Below are 25,121 nucleotides of genomic sequence, written 5' to 3'. Positions count from 1 at the left end.
ATTAAGTTGTGCTGAATAGAATGAATATTCCTGTCTGTGTGTCTTTTTGTAACTTAAGGTTTTGCCTAGAGGGATTCTCTATGTTTTGAATCTAATTACCCTGTAAGGTATTTACCATCCTGATTTTACAGATGTGATTCTTTTTACTGTTTCTTCTATTAAAATGTTTCTTTTCAAGAACTGAATGTTTTTTTCATTGTTCTAAGATCCAAGGGCTTGGGTCTGTGGTCACCTATGCAAATTGGTGAGGATTTTTACCAAACCTTCCCCAGGAAGTGGGGTGCAAGGGTTGGGAGGATTTTGGGGGGGAAAGAAGTTTCCAAACAATGTTTTCCCAATAAACCCAGATAAACATTTGGTGGTGTCAGTGGAAGTCCAAGGGCAAAGGGTAAAATAGTTTGTACCTTGGGGAAGTTTCAACCTAAGCTGGTAAAAGTAAGCTTAGGAGGTTTTCATGCAGGTCCCCACATCTGTACCCTAGAGTTCAGAGTGGGGAAGGAACCTTGATAGAGATCTTCACCGAATGTGAGACATTTGCAAGGTAACTTATAAAGGCAACCCAGTTCTGAGTTATTTCCGGGAGCACTTTGCAAGCCTATTCAGCAATGCCAGTCATGTTAATTAGCGCTGGTGGCATGATATCTAATGGCCTCATCAGAATTGCTTGTAAAGCACATTGTCCTTCTGGGGTAGTTCTCTAGAAACTTAAACAGCTATGTTAGCATCTATTCTCCAAGCACCTGGCCACAAACATAGCAGCACTAAATGCTTGAGGTGGAGAGATTCTGCTGGGAACAATGAAATTGGAACCATCATCCCTGGGATAGTATCACTTAGGGCCTGAGCCAAAGCCCACTGAAGTCAATGGAATAAGTCCCACTGCCTTTAGTGGGATTTTTGGATCAGGTCTCTCTAGCACAATCCTTAGCATACCTTTCTCTCTATAGGCTTCTTGTTATTTTGCCCACTGACTAGTGGAGGCGAACTATCACAATGCTTAGCATATGCAAGGCATTTTTCATCCCCGGATCCCAACAAGCTTTCCAAATGAAGGGGAGTGGTGTCATTATCCCGGTTTGAGATTGTGGCCGCGATCTGTTGCCTGCCCTTCATGTCATTGTCCACATCAGGGCAAGGAGGGTGTACTAGGCTAGAGTACATGTAAACTCCTACCATTCTGCTTTGCACTGGCTTCAATGCTAAAACAAGCGCTGGACAGAGAATCAAGCCCCAGGATTTAAGTGAGCTGCCCAAGATCCTACAGCCCAGTCCTGTCCTCTGCCCACTCTCTTCTTTTGTATGGAAACAGCAACAGTTATGAGTTAATAAAAAGGCCTGAACCCTGTAGTCCCTGTGAGTCTCTGGATAGGTGTACGCTTAAAACTTTGCACTGGCTGTAGCGCTTAAGTGAAGACGTTCCTATGCCGACAGGAGAGCTTGTCCCATCAGCATAGTTAATCCACCTCCCTGAAAGTCAATAGCTACGTTAATCCACCTCCTGCTGACATACCGCTATCCACGCAGGGGGTTAGGTTGGTGTAACCATGTTGCTCAGGGGTGTGTATGTTTCACACTGAGGGACATAGTTATACCAATGTAGGCCTGTAGCGTAGACCTGGCCTATGGAATGAGCAAGAGGCAATAGTTCATTTCAACAAAACCCCAGGGATACAGGCTGGGAAGGGATGCAATACACCATCCTGCCTCTAAAGCACAGAGTCATAGACATGTAGGGCTGGAAGGGAGCTCTAGAAGTCATCTAGTCCAGCCCTGTACTAGGAGACAGGACTCAGGATAGTTCGTTGGATTCATAAAGGTTGTAACTGGAGATAATTTACTGCCCTGAAATCCCTCTTTCTTGCAAGTTGCAGCTTGATGGTTCTAACCAAGAGTCTCTTTGGTTCATGCACTTGTCTTTAGCAGCAGCCATTAGAAAGTTTATCCAAGCACTGCAGAAACCTGTCTGACAACCTAGAGTTATCCCATATGACTACATTCAGGGCTTAACCTTGTGCCCTTCCTTCTGACCTGCGTGAATAGCAAAATGCTCCTAACCCATCCACTCTCCCAGCCTGGCTCTACCTCAGTGAATTCTGTGCAACTAGATCATCCTTCCAAATATGCCTGCCAGCTTACACATTTTGCATGTTTGTTATAATGCGTCAATCCCCTGAGGGGCCGGTGTGCTCTACGCACCACTAGGATGGCGCCTCCTCTTGGTCACTCTGAGGAATAGCTCACAAGGTCAACACCCCTTCCTGCAGTTGCATATGGTCTCTCCATCTCTGTGTCTGCAGCCCCTCTCTTGCTCCACAGGCAGCCCTCCAGCTAGGTCACTGTGCACGTTTTCCCCTTCTGGGGTATCAAAGTCTTTAGGGCAAACTGGCATAGAATCATAGAATATTAGGGTTGGAAGAGACCTCAGGAGGCTATCTAGTCCAACCCCCTGCTCAAAGTAGGACCAATCCACAACTAAATCATCCCTGCCAGGGCTTTCTCAAGCCTGACCTTAAAAACTTCAAAGGAAGGAGATTCTACCACCTCCCTAGGTAACCCATTCCAGTGCTTCACCACCCTCCTGGTGAAAAAGTTTTTCCTAATATCCAACCTAAACCTCCCCCACTGCAACTTGAGACCATTACTCCTCATTCTCTCATCTGCTACTTCTGAGAACAGTCTAGATCCATCCTCTTTGGAACCCCCTTTTAGGTAGTTGAAAGCAGCTATCAAATCCCCCCTCATGCTTCTCTTCCACAGACTAAACAATCCCAGTTCCCTCAGCCTCTCCTCATAAGTCATGTGTTCCAGGCCCCTAATCATTTTTGTTGCTCTCCGCTGAACACTTTCCAATTTTTTCCCATCCTTCTTGTAGTGTGGGACCCAAAACTGGACACAGTACTCCAGATGAGACCTCACCAATGTTGAATAGAGGGGAATGATCACGTTCCTCGATCTGCTCGCTATGCCCCTACTTATACATCCCAAAATGCCATTGGCCTTCTTGGCAACAATGGCACGCTGTTGACTCATACCCAGCTTCTCATTCACTGTAACCCCTAGGTCCTTTTCTGCAGAACTGCTGCCTAGCCAGTCAGTCCCCAGCCTGTAGCAGTGCATGGAATTCTTCCATCCTAAGTGCAGGACTCTGCACTTGTCCTTGTTGAAACTCATCAGATTTCTTTTGGCCCAATCCTCTAATTTGTCTAGGGCCCTCTGTATCTTATCCCTACCCTCCAGCGTATCTACCTGTCCTCCCAGTTTAGTGTCATCTGCAAACTTGCTGAGGGTGCAGTCCACGCCATCCTCCAGATCATTAATGAAGATATTGAACAAAACCGTCCCCAGGACCGACCCTTGGGGCACTCTGCTTGATACTGGCTGCCAACTAGACATGGAGCCGTTGACTATCCCAAGTAGTCTTCCCTCCACTGCCTCAGTGCCACATCCACAGTGCCTGGCAGGGGAACCTGGGCCTGCCCTGTACCTGGGGTTCCAGCTCAGGGACCCTCTGCACAGCAGCCAAGGTCTGCACTGACCCATACCTTGCTGCTTTTCCCTGAGCCTGTGCTTACCTTCTGGCTCTCCCCCTTCTCAGGGTTTGCCAGCCCAAACTCCCTCCTCCTAGGGAGTAACTGTAGGGTACTTGCTTCTGTAGCCCCAAACACATTTCCATTCTCCCAGGGACTGACTTCAGCCCCTTCTGCTTCCAATTTCCTATCTTCATAGTCCCACCCCAACTGGTTCCTCCTCAGCTGGGCTCCCTCACTCAGTCAGGGGATTACATGGCCACCTGATTCCCCACAGCTGTGGTGTACTGGGTTCATTAGCCACCTTGGCACTCTGCATTAACCCGTTCCAGGCAAGTGACGTATAAACACTCCATCACATCCTCCCTTTCCCCCCAGCCTGACTGCCTTATTTTCAGAAGGGAGATGGACTTTTCCCAAGTCTTTGCGAATGTTTCCCAATGCTTCAGCGAGATCCTCCACACACAATAAACCAGTTCAAGTAGTCAGAAACTTCCTAGCTTGAAACGGATTCTCCCATTTATCTCCCTTTTGGAAGTCTCCACGGAACTTGCAAAACTAGACCTGGCTGGATGAGGTAACAAGTGACTACGCATCTGTTGTTAAAGCAGGGTTGTGGGATTCTAGACTGTTCCTGTATTTATCTGCTCCCATTACAGCTTTTGCATGTGTCATCAATATCCGTCAACTGGATTGGCCAAACCAAGCTTTTGCTACACTCAGCACTATGGGGAGCCAATCAAAACGTGGAAAAACAAGTCAAGTTTGATTGTTCTTCATGCATCATCAGATAATAAGTGTCTAGTTGCTGATTTCAGCATTGCTTCATGTCATGCCATGAGGCTTAGAGCAGGGTTTCTCAACCTTTTTGATACCAGGGACCAACTTGATGCCTTCCTAAACTGTGTCAGGGAGATCTCAGGGACCGGGGCCAGCCCTGGAACCAGTCATTTGAGAAACACTGGCCTAGAGGATAGTGCACTGAACTGAGATGCAGGCAAACTGGGGTCTGTTTCTGGCTCTCCTGCTGAGTGACTGAAGGCATATCTCTGCCTCACTTTCCCCACCTATAAAATGGGTAGATGCTGCCGCTGTCCTCTATAAAGTCTCTTGAGATCTACCGGTGAAATGCACTATATAAAAACTAGGAATTATTATTATTGAAGACACTGTACGTATTTTTTTATTTCAATTTATAAAGTTTCTCTTGCATTGACTCTGGGCACTAAACAACACTTTTTTAAAGTATAAAACACGGCTTTTTTAAAGTTGCAGGGCTTTTTTTTCAAATTTTGTCATGGGCAACATTTCAAAATTTGAACTATAAAGAAATTAGAAAAAACGTCAGCAAAGTTTTCAAACTTTTCCTTTCTTTAAAGTGTTTTGAAAACATTCAAAATTTCAAATTTTAATCCTGATTTTAAAAAAGGGGAAACAAGTTTTGAAAAAAAAGTTGCAAAATTCCCACTATAACCCTCCCCCCACTTTTTTTTTAAACCCATGCTGATAACCATGTAACTTTGCTGGCTGAGGTCAACACACTGAATGCACATCAACACCGTGGCAGGATGAGGGGGGAAGCACTGGGCAGCCAAGGGTTTACCTTGACCCGCTAACACATGTTGACTAGGATTTTATAGGGTATGTCTACACTATGAAATTAGGTCGAATTTAAAGAAGTCGGTTTTTTAGAAATCGGTTTTATATATTCGAGTGTGTATGTCCCCACAGAAAATGCTCTAAGTGCATTAACTCGGCAGAGTGCTTCCACAGTACCAAGGCAAGCGTCGACTTCTGGAGTGTTGCCCTGTGGGTAGCTATCCCACAGTTCCCGCAGTCTCCGCTGCGCATTGGAATTCTGGGTTGAGATCCCAATACCTGATGGGGCTAAAACATTGTCACACGTAGTTCTGGGTACATATCATCAGGCCCCCGTTCCCTTCCTCCCTCCGTGAAAGCAGCAGCAGACAATCGTTTTGCACCTCTTTTCTTGAGTTATCTGTGCAGACGCCATACCACGGCAAGCATGGAGCCCGCTCAGGTAACCGTCACCGTATGTCTCCTGGGTGCTGGCAGACGCGGTACTGCATTGCTACACAGCAGCAGCAACCCATTGCCTTGTGGCAGCAGATGGTACAATAGGACTGGTAACCGTCATCGTCATGTCCGAGGTGCTCCTGGCCACGTCAGCCAGGAGCACCTGGGCAGACATGGGTGCAGGGACTACATTAGAAGTGACTTGACCAGGTCATTCTCTTTAGTCCTGCAGTCAGTCCTATTGAACCATCTTATGGTGTGCAGGCAGGTGATACGGATTGCTAGCAGTCCTATTGTACCATCTTCTGCCGAGCAGCCATGAGATGTGGATGGCATGCAGTCCTTCTGCACCGTCTGCTGCCAGCCAAAGATGTAAAAGATAGATGGAGTGGATCAAAACAAGAAATAGACCAGATTTGTTTTGTACTCATTTGCTTCCCTCCCCCACCCCCGTCTAGGGGACTCATTCCTCTAGGTCACACTGCAGTCACTCACAGAGAAGGTGCAGCGAGGTAAATCTAGCCATGTATCAATCAGAGGCCAGACCAACCTGCTTGTTCCAATAAGAACAATTACTTAGGTGCACCATTTCTTATTGGAACCCTCTGTGAAGTCCTGCCTGAAATACTCCTTGACGTAAAGCCACCCCCTTTGTTGATTTTAATTCCCTGTAAGCCAACCCTGCAAGCCATGTCATCAGTCACCCCTCCCTCCGTCAAAGCAACGGCAGACAATCATTCCGTGCCTTTTTTCTGTGCGGAAACCATCCCAAGGCAAGCATGGAGGCTGCTCAGCTCACTATGGCAATTAGGAGCACATTAAACATCACACGCATTATCCAGCAGTATATGCAGCACCAGAACCTGGCAGAGCGGTACCGAGCGAAGAGGCGATGTCAGTGCAGTCACGTGAGTGATCAGGACATAGACACAGATTTCTCTGAAAGCATGGGCCCTTCCAATGCATGCATCATGGTGCTAATGGGGCAGGTTCATGCGGTGGAACGCCGATTCTGGGCTCAGGAAACAAGCACAGACTGGTGGGACCGCATAGTGTTGCAGGTCTGGGACGATTCCCAGTGGCTGCGAAACTTTCGCATGCATAAGGGCACTTTCATGGAACTTTGTGACTTGCTTTCCCCTGCCCTGAAGCACATGAATACCAAGATGAGAGCAGCCTTCACAGTTGAGAAGCAAGTGGCAATAGCCCTGTGGAAGCTTGCAACGCCAAACAGCTACCGGTCAGTTGGGAATCAATTTGGAGTGGGCAAATCTACTGTTGGGGCTGTTTGATGCAAGTAGCCCACGCAATCAAAGATCTGCTGATATCAAGGGTAGTGACCCTGGGAAATGTGCAGGTCATAGTGGATGGCTTTGCTGCAATGGGATTCCCTAACTGTGGTGGGGCCATAGACGGAACCCATATCCCTATCTTGGCACCAGAGCACCAAGCCGGCGAGTACATAAACCGCAAGGGGTACTTTTCAATAGTGCTGCAAGCTCTGGTGGATCACATGGGACGTTTCATCAACATCAACGTGGGATGGCCGGAAAAGGTACATGACGCTCGCATCTTCAGGAACTCTGGTCTGTTTCAAAAGCTGCAGGAAGGGACTTTATTCCCAGACCAGAAAATAACTGTTGGGGATGTTGAAATACCTATATGTATCCTTGGGGACCCAGCCTACCCCTTAATGCCATGGCTCATGAAGCCGTACACAGGCAGCCTGGACAGTAGTCAGGAGCTGTTCAACTACAGGCTGAGCAAGTGCAGAATGGTGGTAGAATGTGCATTTGGACGTTTAAAGGCGCGCTGGCGCAGTTTACTGACTCGCTTAGACGTCAGCAAAGCCAATATTCCCACTGTTATTACTGCTTGCTGTGCGCTCCACAATATCTGTGAGAGTAAGGGGGAAGACGTTTATGGCGGGGTGGGAGGTTGAGGCAAATCGCCTGGCTGGTGGTTATGTGCACCCAGACACCAGGGCGGTTAGAAGAGCACAGGAGGGCGCAGTACGCATCAGAGAAGCTTTGAAAACCAGTTTCATGACTGGACAGGCTACTGTGTGAAAGTTCTGTTTGTTTCTCCTTGATGAAACCCCCTGCCCCTTGGTTCATTCTACTTCCCTGTAAGCTAACCACCCTCCCCTCCTCCCTTCGATCACCGCTTGCAGAGGCAATAAAGTAATTGTTGCTTCACATTCATGCATTCTTTATTCCTTCATCACACAAATAGGGGGATGACTTCCAAGGTAGCCCAGGAGGGGTGATGGAGGAGGGAAGGAAAATGCCACACAGCACTTTAAAAGTTTACAACTTTAAAATTTATTGAATGCCAGCCTTCTGTTTTTTTGGGCAATCCTCTGTGGTGGAGTGGCTGGTTGGCCGGAGGTCCCCCCCACCGCGTTCTTGGGCGTCTGGGTGAGGAGGCTATGGAACTTGGGGAGGAGGGTAGTTAGTTACACAGGGGCTGTAGCGGCAGTCTGTGCTCTAGCTGCCTTTGCTGCAGCTCAGCCATACACTGGAGCACATTGGTTTGATCCTCCAGCAGCCTCAGCATTGAATCCTGCCTCCTCTCATCATGCTGCTGCCACATTTGAGCTTCAGCCCTGTCTTCAGCCCGCCACTTATTTTCAGCCCACCACCTCTCCTCACGGTCATTTTGTGCTTTCCTGCACTCTGACATTATTTGCTTCCATGCATTTGTCTGTGCTCTGTCAGTGTGGGAGGACAGCATGAGCTCAGAGAACATTTCATCACGAGTGCTTTTTTTTCCCTTCTTTCTAATCTTCACTAGCCTCTGGGAATCATAGAATTCTAGAATATCAGGGTTGGAAGGGACCTCAGGAGGTCATCTAGTCCAACCCCCTGCTCAAAGCAGGACCAATCCCCAATTAAATCATCCCAGCCAGGGATTTGTCAAACCTGACCTTAAAAACTTCAAAGGAAGGAGATTCTACCACCTCCCTAGGTAACACATTTCAGTGTTTCACCACACTCCTAGTGAAAAATTTTTTCCTAATATCCAACCTAAATCTCCCCCACTGCAACTTGAGACCATTACTCCTTGTTCTGTCATCTGCTACCACTGAGAACAGTCTAGATCCATCCTCTTTGGAACCCCCTTTCAGGTAGTTGAAAGCAGCTATCAAATCCCCCCTCATTCTTCTCTTCCGTAGACTAAACATCCCCAGTTCCCTCAGCCTCTCCTCATAACTCATGTCTTCCAGTCCCCTAATAATTTTTGTTGCCCTCCGCTGGACTCTTTCCAAGTTTTCCACATCTTTCTTGTAGTGGGGGGCCCAAAACTGGACGCAGTACTCCAGATGAGGCCTCAACAGTGTCGAATAGAGGGGAACGATTACGTCCTTCGATCTGCTGGCAATGCCCCTACTTATACATCCCAAAATGCCATTGGCCTTCTTGGCAACAAGGGCACACTGTTGACTCATATCCAGCTTCTCATCCACTGTAACCCTTAGGTCCTTTTCTGCAGAACTGTTCCCGAGCCATTCGGTCCCTAGTCTGTAGCGGTGCCTTGGATTCTTCCATCCTAAGTGCAGGACTCTGCACTTTTCCTTGTTGAACCTCATCAGATTTCTTTTGGCCCAATCCTCCAATTTGTCTAAGTCCCTCGGTATCCTATCCCTACCCTCCAGCGTATCTACCTCTCCTCCCAGTTTAGGGTCATCTGCAAACTTGCTGAGGGTGCAATCCACACCATCCTCCAGATCATTTATGAAGATATTGAACAAAACCGGCCCCAGGACCAACCCTTGGGGCACTCCACTTGATACTGGCTGCCAACTAGACATGGAGCCATTGATCACTACCCGTTGAGCCTGACAATCTAGCCAGCTTTCTGTCCACCTTATAGTCCATTCATCCAGCCCATACTTCTTATCTTGCTGACAAGAATACTGTGGGATACAGTGTCAAAAGCTGGGATACAGTGTCAAAAGCTTTGCTAAAGTCAAGGAACAACATGTCCACTGCTTTCCCTTCATCCACAGAAGCAGTTCTCATCATAGAAGGCAATTAGATTAGTCAGGCATGACTTGCCCTTGGTGAATCCATGCTGACTGTTCCTGATCACTTTCCTCTCCTCTAAGTGCTTCAGAATTGATTCCTTGAGGACCTGCTTCATGATTTTTCCAGGGACTGAGGTGAGGCTGACTGGCCTGTAGTTCCCAGGATCCTCCTTCTTCCCTTTTTTAAAGATGGGCACTACATTAGCCTTTTTCCAGTCGTCCGGGACTTCCCCCAATCGCCATGAGTTTTCAAAGATAATGGCCAATGGCTCTGCAATCACATCTGCCAACTCCTTTAGCACTCTTGGGTGCAACACATCTGGCCCCATGGACTTGTACACGTTCAGCTTTTCTAAATAGTCCAGAACCACTTCTTTCTCCACAGAGGGCTGGTCACCTCCTCCCCATGCTGTGCTGCCCAGTGCAGTAGTCTGGGAGCTGACCTTGTTCGTGAAGACAGAGTAGAAGGAGAAGATCCTGTGATTATTGAAACACATGCAGCTGGTGGAGAAAAAAAAAGGACAGTGGTACTTAAAAAGACACATTTTATAAAACAATGGCTACACTCTTTCAGGGTAAACCTTGCTGTTAACATTACATACATAGCACATGTGCTTTCGTTACAAGGTCGCATTTTGCCTCCTCCCACCGCGTGGCTACCCCCTCAACCCTGCCCCCTCCCCATGGCTAACAGCAGGGAACATTTCTGTTCAGCCACAGGCAAACAGCTCAGCAGGAACCAGCTCCTCTGAGTGTCCCCTGAAGAAAAGCACCCTATTTCAACCAGGTGACCATGAATGATATCTCACTCTCCTGAGGATAACACAGAGAGATAAAGAACGGATGTTGTTTGAACGCCAGCAAACATACATTGCAATGCTTTGTTGTACAATGATTCCCGAGTACGTGCTACTGGCCTGGAGTGGTAAAGTGTCCTACCATGGAGGACGCAATAAGGCTGCCCTCCCCAGAAACCTTTTGCAAAGGCTTTGGGAGTACATCCAGGAGAGCCAAGAATGCCAGGGCAAATTAATCCTGTCACATGCTTGCTTTTAAACCATGTATAGTATTTTAAAAGGTACACTCACCGGAGGTACCTTCTCCGCCTGCCGGGTCCAGGAGGCAGCCTTGGGTGGGTTCGGGGGGCACTGGCTCCAGGTCCAGGGTGAGAAACAGTTCCTGACTGTCGTGAAAACCGGTTTCTCCACTTGCTTGCTGTGAGCTATCATAGAATCATAGAATATCAGGGTTGGAAGGGACCCCAGAAGGTCATCTAGTCCAACCCCCTGCTCAAAGCAGGACCAATTCCCAGTTAAATCATCCCAGCCAGGGCTTTGTCAAGCCTGACCTTAAAAACCTCTAAGGAAGGAGATTCTACCACCTCCCTAGGTAACGCATTCCAGTGTTTCACCACCCTCTTAGTGAAAAAGTTTTTCCTAATGTCCAATCTAAACCTCCCCCACTGCAACTTGAGACCATTACTCCTCGTTCTGTCATCTGCTACCATTGAGAACAGTCTAGAGCCATCCTCTTTGGAACCCCCTTTCAGGTAGTTGAAAGCAGCTATCAAATCCCCCCTCATTCTTCTCTTCTGCAGGCTAAACAATCCCAGCTCCCTCAGCCTCTCCTCATAACTCATGTGTTCCAGTCCCCTAATCATTTTTGTTGCCCTTCGCTGGACTCTCTCCAATTTATCCACATCCTTCTTGAAGTGTGGGGCCCAAAACTGGACACAGTACTCCAGATGAGGCCTCACCAATGTCGAATAGAGGGGAACGATCACGTCCCTCGATCTGCTCGCTATGCCCCTACTTATACATCCCAAAATGCCATTGGCCTTCTTGGCAACAAGGGCACACTGCTGACTCATATCCAGCTTCTCGTCCACTGTCACCCCTAGGTCCTTTTCTGCAGAACTGCTGCCTAGCCATTCGGTCCCTAGTCTGTAGCTGTGCATTGGGTTCTTCCGTCCTAAGTGCAGGACCCTGCACTTATCCTTATTGAACCTCATCAGATTCCTTTTGGCCCAATCTTCCAATTGGTCTAGGTCCTTCTGTATCCTATCCCTCCCCTCCAGCGTATCTACCACTCCTCCCAGTTTAGTATCATCCGCAAATTTGCTGAGAGTGCAATCCACACCATCCTCCAGATCATTTATGAAGATATTGAATAAAACCGGCCCCAGGACCGACCCTTGGGGCACTCCACTTGATACCGGCTGCCAACTAGACATGGAGCCGTTGATCACTACCCGTTGAGCCCGACAATCTAGCCAGCTTTCTACCCACCTTATAGTGCATTCATCCAGCCCATACTTCCTTAACTTGCTGACAAGAATACTATGGGAGACCGTGTCAAAAGCTTTGCTAAAGTCAAGAAACAATACATCCACTGCTTTCCCTTCATCCACAGAACCAGTAATCTCATCATAAAAGGCGATTAGATTAGTCAGGCATGACCTTCCCTTGGTGAATCCATGCTGGCTGTTCCTGATCACTTTCCTCTCATGCAAGTGCTTCAGGATTGATTCTTTGAGGACCTGCTCCATGATTTTTCCAGGGACTGAGGTGAGGCTGACTGGCCTGTAGTTCCCAGGATCTTCCTTCTTCCCTTTTTTAAAGATTGGCACTACATTAGCCTTTTTCCAGTCATCCGGGACTTCCCCGGTTCGCCACGAGTTTTCAAAGATAATGGCCAGTGGCTCTGCAATCACAGCCGCCAATTCCTTCAGCACTCTCGGATGCAACTCGTCCGGCCCCATGGACTTGTGCACGTCCAGCTTTTCTAAATAGTCCCTAACCGCCTCTATCTCCACAGAGGGCTGGCCATCTCTTCCGCATTTTGTGATGCCCAGCGCAGCAGTCTGGGAGCTGACCTTGTTAGTGAAAACAGAGGCAAAAAAAGCATTGAGTACATTAGCTTTTTCCACATCCTCTGTCACTAGGTTGCCTCCCTCATTCAGTAAGGGGCCCACACATTCCTTGGCTTTCTTCTTGTTGCCAACATACCTGAAGAAACCCTTCTTGTTACTCTTGACATCTCTGGCTAGCTGCAGCTCCAGGTGCGATTTGGCCCTCCTGATAACATTCCTACATGCCCGAGCAATATTTTTATACTCTTCCCTGGTCATATGTCCAACCTTCCACTTCTTGTAAGCTTCTTTTTTATGTTTAAGATCCGCTAGGATTTCACCATTAAGCCAAGTTGGTCGCCTGCCATATTTACTATTCTTTCGACTCATCGGGATGGTTTGTCCCTGTAACCTCAACAGGGATTCCTTGAAATACAGCCAGCTCTCCTGGACTCCTTTCCCCTTCAAGTTAGTCCCCCAGGGGATCCTGGCCATCCGTTCCCTGAGGGAGTCGAAGTCTGCTTTCCTGAAGTCCAGGGTCCGTATCCTGCTGCTTACCTTTGTTCCCTGCGTCAGGATCCTGAACTCAACCAACTCATGGTCACTGCCTCCCAGATTCCCATCCACTTTTGCTTCCCCCACTAATTCTACCCGGTTTGTGAGCAGCAGGTCAAGAAAAGCACCCCCCCTAGTTGGCTCCTCTAGCACTTGCGCCAGGAAATTGTCCCCTACGCGTTCCAAAAACTTCCTGGATTGTCTATGCACCGCTGTATTGCTCTCCCAGCAGATATCAGGAAAATTAAAGTCACCCATGAGAATCAGGGCATGCGATCTAGTAGCTTCCGTGAGCTGCCGGAAGAAAGCCTCATCCACCTCATCCCCCTGGTCCGGTGGTCTATAGCAGACTCCCACCACTACATCACTCTTGTTGCACACACTTCTAAACTTAATCCAGAGACACTCAGGTTTTTCTGCAGTTTCGTACCGGAGCTCTGAGCAGTCATACTGCTCCCTTACATACAGTGCTACTCCCCCACCTTTTCTGCCCTGCCTGTCCTTCCTGAACAGTTTATAACCATCCATGACAGTACTCCAGTCATATGAGTTATCCCACCAAGTCTCTGTTATTCCGATCACGTCATAGTTCCTTGACATCACCAGGACCTCCAGTTCTCCCTGCTTGTTTCCAAGGCTTTGTGCATTTGTATATAAGCACTTGAGATAACCTGTTGATCGCCCCTCATTGCCAGTATGAGGCAGGAGCCCTCCCCTCACAGACATTCCTGCCTGTGCTTCCTCCCGGTATCCCGCTTTCCCACTTACCTCAGGGCTTTGGTCTCCTTCCCCCGGTGAACCTAGTTTAAAGCCCTCCTCACTAGGTTAGCCAGCCTGCTGGCAAAGATGCTCTTCCCTCTCTTCGTAAGATGGAGCCCGTCTCTACCCAGCACTCCTCCTTCATGGAACACCATCCCATGGTCAAAGAAACCAAAGCCTTCTCTCCGACACCATCTGCGTAGCCATTCGTTGACTTCCACGATTCGACGCTCCCTACCTAGGCCTTTTCCTTCCACGGGGAGGATGGACGAGAACACCACTTGCGCCTCCAACTCCTTTATTCTTCTTCCTAGAGCCACATAGTCCGCAGTGATCCGCTCAAGGTCATTCTTGGCAGTATCATTGGTGCCCACGTGGAGAAGCAGGAAGGGGTAGCGATCCGAGGGCTTGATGAGTCTCGGCAGTCTCTCCGTCACATCACGAATCTTAGCCCCTGGCAAGCAGCAGACTTCTCGGTTTTCCCGGTCAGGGCGGCAGATAGATGACTCAGTCCCCCGGAGGAGAGAGTCCCCGACCACCACCACCCGCCTTCTCCTCTTGGGGGTGGTGGTCGTGGAACCCCCAACCTCAGGACAGCGCATCTCATGCCTTCCAACCAGCGGAGTCTCCTTCTGCTTTCTCGCCCCAGACATATCATCTGGTCCACTCTCCGCAACGATACCTGTGGAGAGAACATGAAAGCGGTTAGTTACCTGTGTCTGTGTTACTGGAACCCGGACATTCCGCTTACCTCTTCTGGAGGTCACATGTTGCCAAGCTTCTTCACTGGTCTCTTGGCTCCTCTGTGCAACCTGCTCTATATCTGTAGAGCTTTGTGCCCCTAGAAGCCTATCCTGAGTTTCGTCCAGGAAATCCTCAGTTTCCCGTATGCAACGCAGGGTTGTTATCTGTTGCTCCAGACCTTCAATCTTCTCTTCCAATATGGAGACCAGCTTGCACTTTGTACAGACAAAGTCGCTTCTGTCCTGTGGAAGAAAGACAAACATGGCACATCCAGTGCAGGTCACAACAGCTGAACCCCCCCCTTCCATATCACCTTCCTACTATGAGCTTCCTCAGAGCAGTTTGCAAGAGGTAAGCCTCACTGGGCTCCCTCCAGGCGAACTCCCAGGCAAACTCCTGCTGTGAGCTGCTCTGCTGTCCCCGCCGCTCAGCTGGTTCGCGAAGCTCTGGCTATTTTTAAACAGCCAGGCTTCCCTGTCGCAAACAAACAGACACCCTACTGCCCGCCCCCTGCAGGCTAGCAGCCAATCAGACACTCACTCAGGCTCTCACACTGCCCCCCCAGCAAACACACGCTCGGATACTTCCTCAGCAAGCAAACAAACACAGACTCGGATACTTACCAGTCCCAGGCAAACTCCTGCTGTGTGCTGCTCTGCTGTCCCCGCTGCTCAGCTGCTTCTCCGCCCCCATCATCTTCGGAGATGATCTCCGCCCCCATCATCTTCTTCGTCCCCAAAACCTGCTTCCGTGTTGTCTCCATCTCCATTGAAGGAGTCAAACAACATGGCTGGGGTAATGGTGGCTGAACCCCCTAAAATGGCATGCAGCTCATCATAGAAGCGGCATGTTTGGGGCTCTGACCCGGAGCAGCCGTTCGCCTCTCTGGTTTTCTGGTAGGCTTCCCTCAGCTCCTTCAGTTTCACGCGGCACTGGTTCGGGTCCCTGTTATGGCCTCTGTCCTTCATGCCCTGGGAGATTTTGACAAAGGTTTTGGCATTTCGAAAACTGGAACGGAGTTCTGATAGCACGGATTCCTCTCCCCATACAGCGATCAGATCCCGTATCTCCCGTTCGGTCCATGCTGGAGCTCTTTTGCGATTCTGGGACTCCATCATGGTCACCTGTGCTGATGAGCTCTGCATGGGCACCTGCAGCTTGCCACGCTGGCCAAACAGGAAATGAGATTCAAAAGTTGGCGGTTCTTTTCCTGTCTACCTGGCCAGTGCATCTGAGTTGAGAGTGCTGTCCAGAGCGGTCACAATGGAGCACTCTGGGATAGCCATTGAGGCCAATACCGTCAAATTGTGTCCACAGTACCCCAAATTCGAGCCGGCAAGGCCAATTTAAGCGCTAATCCACTTGTCAGGGGTGGAGTAAGGAAATCGATTTTAAGAGCCCTTTAAGTCAGAAAAAGGGCTTCATCGTGTGGACAGGTGCAGGTTTACATCGATTTAACGCTGCTAAATTCAACCTAAAGTCCTAGTGTAGACCAGGGCCTAGTGTGTTGGGGATCGGTGCTAGCTAACACAAGGCAAGTACTCACCTTGTGAAGATGAAACCAAGGAGTCCCACCTGCTCTTATGCTACACACAGAATCACCCTCTCACCACTAGTCTCATGCGTAAGCCTGGAAGAAGAGCATGTTGCATTTCCTCTGAGGGCAAGAAGACTTGGGCTCTGTTATAAAGTTCCATAAGTTCCAGAGCTCAGGACCCTTCCCCAGGAACATCCTACCCCCAGCCTCAGACATTCAGATTGAAAGGCAGTCAGAAGAGCACTCCAGCTGACCTAAGCACATGGAGCTAGAGGCTGGCCTATCACATAGTAGCTAGGACCCCAGCCAGGGCTTTATTGGAGTCAACACCATCTTGAATTACACCTGGGAACAAACAGGTAACCAGTGCAATTATGGAAAATGTGGTGTAACATGCTCCAGGGGCTCCTGGCAGTAGATTCCTTAGCATATACATCTCAGTGCAGCTTGATTAGCCAACACCTGCCTGCATGTCCAAAGCTGGCAGTAGAAAAATCTTGTTTGTATTCACAAACTCAGCAAAATGTGATGTGAAAGTTCTGGAGGGTTGGGAGGTGGGGTGAATTAATAAGGTACTCCAAGATGTCAATCTGACAAAACCTCATCAACAATCCTTCCTCCCTCCAGAAGAGGGATGGTTAAATGAGAGTCCTGTGGTTAAAACACAGTAGAATCCGATGAAGTGAGCTGTAGCTCACAAAAGCTTATGCTCAAATAAATTTGTTAGTCTTTAAGGTGCCACAAGTCCTCCTTTTCTTTCTGCGGATACAGACTAACATGGCTGCTACTCTGAAACCAATAGAGTATCAGGACATCTGTTCTTTTCCCACCTCTGCCACAGATTTGCTGTATAACCTTGGAGAAATCATTTCTCTTCTCTGTATACCATTCTAACCTCAGAGCAGATTTATGTGGGTGCAGCTCCATTAGGATCAATGGAGTCACTCCTGATTTAGGCCCCAATCCTGCAAAAACATATACACATGCTTAACTTTACTCCATGCAGGTGAAATCCTGACCCCACTGAAGTAAACAGCAAAGCCCCCATTGACTTCAATGAGCATTTCACCATGTGAATAGTCCCAGTGATTCTAATGGAACTGCTCAGGAGCTTAGTTAAAGTTAGGCATGTACATAACTACTTAACTGAATAAGGGCTTTCCATGGGAGTAACTGACAGCAGAATCAGGCCCTTTTTGTTTCCATTTATCCACTTGACATCAATAGGAGGTACATTAGGGAGGAATTTGGTCCAACATACAGATTTCTTAGGAAACCTGAGGAAAAGTGACCAAAAATATCATACAGTGCATGAAAATTTAAATCACTTTGTTCTGTATCACTTGATGGCCAAGTCTTTTTTCCCCTGCACATTCACACTCAAAACAAGGAAAACTGGAAAATGGCACATGATTCTCTTGCAAGCCAATTTTCACTCATAAATAGGCTTCTTTCCAAAGTTACAATAGGTCCATTTTTTAAGGTATCCCTCCAACAGATTACTCTGCTCCTTCTTTCAAATAGGACACACTACATGTGTTTTCTAAAGTAATGTCATGTACTCTGCAGCAGTGGAGACCAGAAAAGGTCCTAAAGGTGCATTAATTAACTTTGTATGTAGTGTTGTTGTAACCGTCAGTCCCAGGATATTACAGAGGGAAGGTGGGTAGGGGTCATAGCTTTTCTTGGACCAACTTCTGTGGTGAGAGAGACAAGCTTTCAAGCTCCACACCTTGTATAATTAATGAACTTTAAATGTTTTATAGTATAGTGCCAATATTCTTGTGTTGTACAGAGATTAGGGATGGATGACTCAGTTCTGATGTTAAACACTTTATAAAAATTCTCAATTCTTTTCAGCAAGCTGAAAAAAACATGGTCTTTTTTGTTTTGTTGTCACATGACTCTGCTTCTTGGTAACAGCCAGAAGTGGAAATACCAACACAACATAAGCAGAGTAGATTTTGTGGTATCCTGCCCTAACCCAATCTAACAAGACTGGAAGAATCAGGAAGATCATGATCTTCTTGGAACCCTAGTGTGACTGAAAACTGAAAGACTAGAAAGCTTTCGAAGCACTAATGTACTCTGGGCTCCATTGAAGTCAATGGGAATCTTGCCATTGACTTTAATGGAGCTGAGATGTTCCCTGATGACCTTGCTCGCTTTTTTATAGAGAAAAATTCTTGGCAAAGCTGCACTGGTCTTTTTAAAGCTTGTTTTCTAACCACGTGTGGCCAAATTCACTCCAGATCTCACTCCCCTGATTTCAAAGATTAAATGTAGACCAAAATGTGTTGAATCAGATTTAAATACCGACCATTTTAAATTCCTCACAATGCCTTCCAAAAAAGGAAGCTTGACTTGTTTTTGAACAAATACATTGAGCTAATATTGGCGTTTCTGCTTCCAGCTGGATTGATGAGTTCCTAGGCCAGCCAAACACATTCTGCCATCAAGAAGAGCAAGGCAGGCATGTCTTCTATAATAAGTGAGGCCAGATGGAATGGGTGTTAGGCCCAAAGCTTCACATTAAGTTAAAAATGTACCTTTTAGTGCCAAGGAGCATTGGTGCCAAATACATGGGGGGGGGGGGGGGAGAAACACTCACAAGTAAAGCTGGAGTAAAAGTTGTCAATCTCTTAGTGCCTCCTGGATGAGTGATCTTACATATGACAAATAACTAATACATCTGCTAAAGTTTGGTGGGGGGCACAGCACCATAGGTTGGTCCAAACATCATAAGAAAGGGTCATTGCTTTGTCCCCTCTCCTTGGTGCCAGGATCTGCTATTCCTGGCATAGAATGACATTCAGCTGCTTGGAATGTATCAGAGCAGGGCAAGTGATATTAAAGATTGCCCAGGCTGCAGGCTCCCTGCCAGTGGTGGAGCTGCAGCTGTTTCATAGAATCGTAGAATCATAGAATATCAGGGTTGGAAGGGACCCCAGAAGGTCATCTAGTCCAACCCCCTGCTCAAAGCAGGACCAATTCCCAGTTAAATCATCCCAGCCAGGGCTTTGTCAAGCCTGACCTTAAAAACCTCTAAGGAAGGAGATTCTACCACCTCCCTAGGTAACGCATTCCAGTGTTTCACCACCCTCCTAGTGAAAAAGTTTTTCCTAATATCCAACCTAAACCTCCCCCACTGCAACTTGAGACCATTACTCCTCGTTCTGTCATCTGCTACCATTGAGAACAGTCTAGAGCCATCCTCTTTGGAACCCCCTTTCAGGTAGTTGAAAGCAGCTATCAAATCCCCCCTCATTCTTCTCTTCTGCAGGCTAAACAATCCCAGCTCCCTCAGCCTCTCCTCATAACTCATGTGTTCCAGTCCCCTAATCATTTTTGTTGCCCTTCGCTGGACTCTCCAATTTATCCACATCCTTCTTGAAGTGTGGGGCCCAAAACTGGACACAGTACTCCAGATGAGGCCTCACCAATGTCGAATAGAGGGGAACGATCACGTCCCTCGATCTGCTCGCTATGCCCCTACTTATACATTGTTTGATGCCTGAGCACTGCAGACATCTCCTGGTTAGCTAATCACTTCTGAAGCTGGGAAGAAGATGAACCTCACTGGGAAAAAATGGTAGAATAAAATAAAACTGGCATAAAAAAATAACATAGGTGTGCACATTTAGAAGTTCCACATAGATTTTCCTACTGGCAGCCTTCAGATGCTTTTAACATAGCGTAGCTGACAGTCGGAGGGATGGTCTTTGTACAGTCAAACCCACCTGCCCTATAGGAAGGGAATGTTGCATACCAGAAACTCCTTAGAAATCACCCTGTAGGCTCAGCCCGGGATCACAGGTGTTTATAATCAAAATGGATGATAGGAAGACAAGGGATGATGAATGGGATGCAGGAGCTGTCAGATGAAAGAGCAGCGATGGTCAGCACATGCCTTGTTGGGTCCATGATTATTTTGGAATCTTCCTTTTTGTTAATAGTTGCTTGCGGGGCCGATGACAAGGAATAGAAGGCTTCAGGGAAGGAGTGTATTACAAGAAAGAAATTAGAGGAGAGGAAAAGGATGATCTTGTGGTTAGGGCACTGAACTACAGCTCAGTCTCTCTGTGCTTCATCTGCAAAATAGGGTGTAATCACCCCTGTAGCTGTTTGGGTTATAAGATCTTCAGAACTCTTACTGTGTGAATGGATGGTGCCTAGCACAATGGGGTGCCTGTGCTCCTGTGATAGAAATAGTAATAACAAAGGCTGTGTGGGGGCATTGCATGGAAGAAGGGGCTCAGAGAAGAGCAGAAGCAAGACGCTGAGCAAAGAAGAGGTGCAGTGCATATGTAAAGCTTTTGACACGGTGTCCCACAGTATTCTTGTCAGCAAGTTAAGGAAGTATGGGCTGGATGAATGCACTGTAAGGTGGGTAGAAAGTTGGCTAGATTGTCGGGCTCAACGGGTAGTGATCAACGGCTCCATGTCTAGTTGGCAGCCGGTATCAAGTGGAGTGCCCCAAGGGTCGGTCCTGGGGCCAGTTTTGTTCAATATCTTCATAAATGATCTGGAGGATGGTGTGAATTGCACTCTCAGCAAATTTGCGGATGATACTAAACTGGGAGGAGTGGTAGATACTCTGGAGGGGAGGGATAGGATACAGAAGGACGTAGACAAATTGGAGGATTGGGCCAAAAGAAATCTGATGAGGTTCAATAAGGATAAGTGCAGGGTCCTGCACTTAGGATGGAAGAATCCAATGCACCGCTACAGACTAGGGACCGAATGGCTAGGCAGCAGTTCTGCGGAAGAGGACCTAGGAGTGACAGTGGACGAGAAGCTGGATATGAGTCAGCAGTGTGCCCTTGTTGCCAAGAAGGCCAATGGCATTTTGGGATGTATAAGTAGGGGCATAGCGAGCAGATCGAGGGACGTGATCGTTCCCCTCTATTCGACATTGGTGAGGCCTCATCTGGAGTACTGTGTCCAGTTTTGGGCCCCACACTACAAGAAGGATGTGGATAAATTGGAGAGAGTCCAGCGAAGGGCAACAAAAATAATTAGGGGTCTAGAACACATGAGTTATGAGGAGAGGCTGAGGGAGCTGGGATTGTTTAGCCTGCAGAAGAGAAGAATGAGGGGGGATTTGATAGCTGCTTTAAACTACCTGAAAGGGGGTTCCAAAGAGGATGGCTCTAGACTGTTCTCAATGGTAGCAGATGACAGAACGAGGAGTAATGGTCTCAAGTTGCAGTGGGGGAGGTTTAGATTGGATATTAGGAAAAACTTTTTCACTAAGAGGGTGGTGAAACACTGGAATGCGTTACCTAGGGAGGTGGTAGAATCTCCTTCCTTAGAGGTTTTTAAGGTCAGGCTTGACAAAGCCCTGGCTGGGATGATTTAACTGGGAATTGGTCCTGCTTCGAGCAGGGGGTTGGACTAGATGACCTTCTGGGGTCCCTTCCAACCCTGATATTCTATGATTCTATGATACTGAAAGGGCATTTTTGGCTCCTGATAGTCTTAAATGGAAAAAAAACACTTTGCTAATGCACAGTAAAGATTGCCTGGTGATAGCTTGCAGAATATCAAGTTCAGCGTAACTCAGACATCTAAAAACCAGGAAATACAGTTAAGGTAAACACTCACACAACCTAACGTTGCCCTCTTTGAGCAATGCCCCAATACGCTCATAACACATGTGCTCTCCCTCTGCCTTCTGCACCCCCTGACCCATCATTCCCCACAACACATACCCCTTGCCAATGTTTCCAGATCCCCCTCCCCATCACCTTCCTATCCCCTGAAGCCATTAGTTGGCACTGTAGACACCATTAACACGCAAGAAGGTGCACCTTGTGGTCTCCTGCTATGTACGCATATCACAGGCAGCAGCTTACTGGAAGGACGCCTGCTACCTTGTCACATAGGTGGAGCTGCACACTGATCCAGCACCCCCCCATTTCCACTACTCACCCCTTCCCCCCCACCGCTGGGCCTCCTGCCCCTGCTTCAGCAACCAGGCTTCCACTACCAGCCTTCTGCCTGGGTCCTCACCTGGCTGGCTGCCTACCGCCCGCTTGGTGCTGCTCCTGAGCTGGCTGCCCTGTCAAGGAGGAGGAAGACCGCTGCAAGGAATTGTGGAGGGGGTCGGTTATTGGACTGAGTGACTTTAACAGCTGTGCTCTGGGGGTGGTGGTAGCCTTTTGCTGCTGTGGGGAGCTGGGGGAGAGGTGTGGGCCCCTCCCCCAGTCCTGTTGCCCCCCACCACCATATCTTTCTTCACCACCACCACCACCCCTTTTTGCTACCACCCCTGCCACCACCCCCTCCACCAACCCAGCTGACGATCAACACCTGCTGCTCACCCCTCGATGGGGCTGCTCGCTTCTTTGCCCACCACCATCTGGGACTGTTTCCAGCAACAAGCAAGGACTGGAGTGAGCCCCACAAGCGCTCGTGGGTGTACTCCCCCGCTCTTTTGTTTGGACTTGGCCCCCCTCCCTTAGTTGCATTTGGGTGAGGGGTCTCCCCATTACCCCCCAGCCCAGTTTCTTTTTCCTCCCTTCCTCCCATAGCTCCCTGGAAGAATTTTCCTTGGTTGTTTGCCTGTCCCACCCTGGCCCCATCCTAGGATCCGGGGTCTGTTAGTGTGCCTACCCCGCCCTAACCCTTCCAAGTTTGTCACTCTGCCCGCCCCGCCCTTCCCTGGAGTTTGGTTCCCCCCTGCCTTTGTGCTCTACTTGCCCGCCTCAGTTGTTTGCTGTTCCCCCTGACCCCCCCTGCCCCACCCAACCCACAGTTTGGTGTGCCCATGTCCCTTTTCAGAGCGCTTGTGCCCCATTCCACCCTTTTAAGTTGTCTATCCTGATCACTGCACCTCCCCTGATGTAATTACAGTCCTTCCCCTTCCGAGCGCAGCCGGAGGAGCCGGCGCCCCGTCCTGCGCCCGTGATTGTCCCCCTCTCCTTTGTTGTCCCCGTGCCCTCTTGTTGTTAGCACCCTCCTCCCCTGCCTGCAGCCTAGCGGAGAGGAGTGGTTGCTTCCTCCCCTCCCCTGGTGCCCCATCCCGCTACAGTTTCTCGCCCCCGACCCATGCTGGTACCCTCCCTCCTGCATACAGTCTAGCAGGGTGGAGTGGTTGGCCCTGTCCCACCTTTCCTATTCCCAATACCCTGTCTGTTGGACCCTCCTCCCCTGCCTGCCATCTAGTGGGGAGGAGTTGTTGTCCATTGTCCTACCCCCAATTTAGGGCCTCCTCCTGCTTCTTTCCACCATGGCGGAGGACCCTGCCTTTGCCCCTGGCCCCACCCCTGTCCCTGCTCTTGCTCCCACTGCTCCCATTGTTCCTCCCCTGCCACCACCCTTGCCCACCCCAGCGGCTACCCTCTCGGCCACCACTAGCCTAGACTCTGCTGCTGCCATGGCTGCCCCTTCCACCGGCAAAAAGGGCCAGGGGGAATAAAAAGGGCAAAGTCCCTGCCCGGAAAACAAAACCTCCCGTTGGCAGGGCTGCCCACCCTGCCGCGGCCCCGACATCTGCCGTGGCCCCTTCCTCCCCAGCCGTTCACTCCACCAGCTCTGGGGGCGCTCCATCTCTTGCCCCCAGAGCGTACGCCCAGGTGGCCGCCGCCCCCCCGCATGCCGCCGTGCCATCTGCCCCTACTGCCACCTCCAATACTATTCCTGGTGGCCGGGGCCCCTTCCCCTTGCTGACCAGGAGACATGGCGTCCGCTGCCTCCTGGTGTCCGCCTCGCCCCACATTGAAACGTACGTGCAGGCGTTGGCGAGGGTGGTAGGGCCCACAGCCATCATGGCGGCCTCCAAGATGTATGGTACGGTTGTGTTCTTCCTAGCATCGGAGGCTGCAGCTCAGGAGGCAGTAGAGAAGGGCATGACAGTGTGTGGGGGGGTGTTCGTTGCCCTAGAACCCCTGGAGGACTTGGACATATGGGTGGTATTGACCTCCGTCCCACCCTTCCCGCTCAATGTTGCCCTGTTGCCTGCCCTCTCCACCCTGGGGAAACCCATCTCCATCATCAGCCCTCTCCCGCTGGGCTGCAAGGACCCCGCCCTCCGCCACGTTCTGTCCTTCTGCCAGCAGGTGCAGATTCAAGTGCCGCCGGCGTTGAGTGGCGGGGTGGCGCTCGAGGGGTCCTTCTTGGTGCCCTATCAGGGGGCCCATTACTGGGTCCACTATTCGACAAAGGAGGCCCGGTGCTTTCTCTGCCGGGTGACAGGGCACGTCTGGAGGGACTGCCCCCTGGCCCGACCTGGAGGAGCATCCGGGACCCCTGAGACCCGGGAGGGTGCTGGCCCTGTCACCGCCGGCGACCCTGGCAGCTCGGCTGCCACTGCCCCTCCTCCCGTGGCGCAGAGGTCGGCAAGACCTCTGCCGGCTGAGGGAGAGGACTCTCTCCAGGGGGAGATTTCCCTTCCTCCCGTTGTTCTGCCCTTGCCACCCCGAGCCCCAAAACGATTGCCCTTGCTCCCTGGCCCTGGCCCTGCTGACCGGCCCTCCACTTCCACTTCAGAGGGCTGGGTGCTCGTCCGGAGGAAGTGCGATGTCCCGTAAATCGCGGTCTCGATCCCTCCCCTCCAACAAGGAGGGAGAGGAGGCCCCCTGAAAAATGCTGCAGGGGGCTGATGCTGTTACATCTTCTGCCGCGCCTCCGGATGGAGCTCAGCAGGGGACGCTGGCCATGGCAGCAGACGGAGGTGTCCCCCCCCCCTTGTTGAGTCCCCTCCTGAGGAGGCCTCTGTAGGAGTTCCCCCGGCCCCTTTGCCATCTGCGCCCCCTGCCGTTGTCGATACTGGGGCTATTACTGCCCTGGCTCCTGACGGGGAGGACTCTGGGGCCGCGGGGACTGGATTTACCTCCATATTCGAGGAGATCAAGGCCCTGGGTATGACCCCGATCAACCAGGGGAAGGACGACCCCCAGTCAGCGGGCCTCGATCTGGGTGGTGGCTCAGTTCCACCACCCCCTCCTCCTTCTCCCTGCCCCTCACTCCCAACTGTAGCCCCCACTCTGGTCCTGGGGGCGCCCCTGGCTCTCCCTATTTGTCCGGCCACGGATGGCACCTCACCTGAGGCCGCCGAGCCTCTAGAGACGACGGCCA

The sequence above is a fragment of the Lepidochelys kempii genome, chromosome 19 (assembly GCF_965140265.1).
Source record: "Lepidochelys kempii isolate rLepKem1 chromosome 19, rLepKem1.hap2, whole genome shotgun sequence".
Taxonomy (NCBI): Eukaryota; Metazoa; Chordata; order Testudines; family Cheloniidae; genus Lepidochelys; species Lepidochelys kempii.
The sequence above is the reverse complement of the archived record's forward strand: the minus strand, read 5'-3'. Positions refer to the sequence as shown.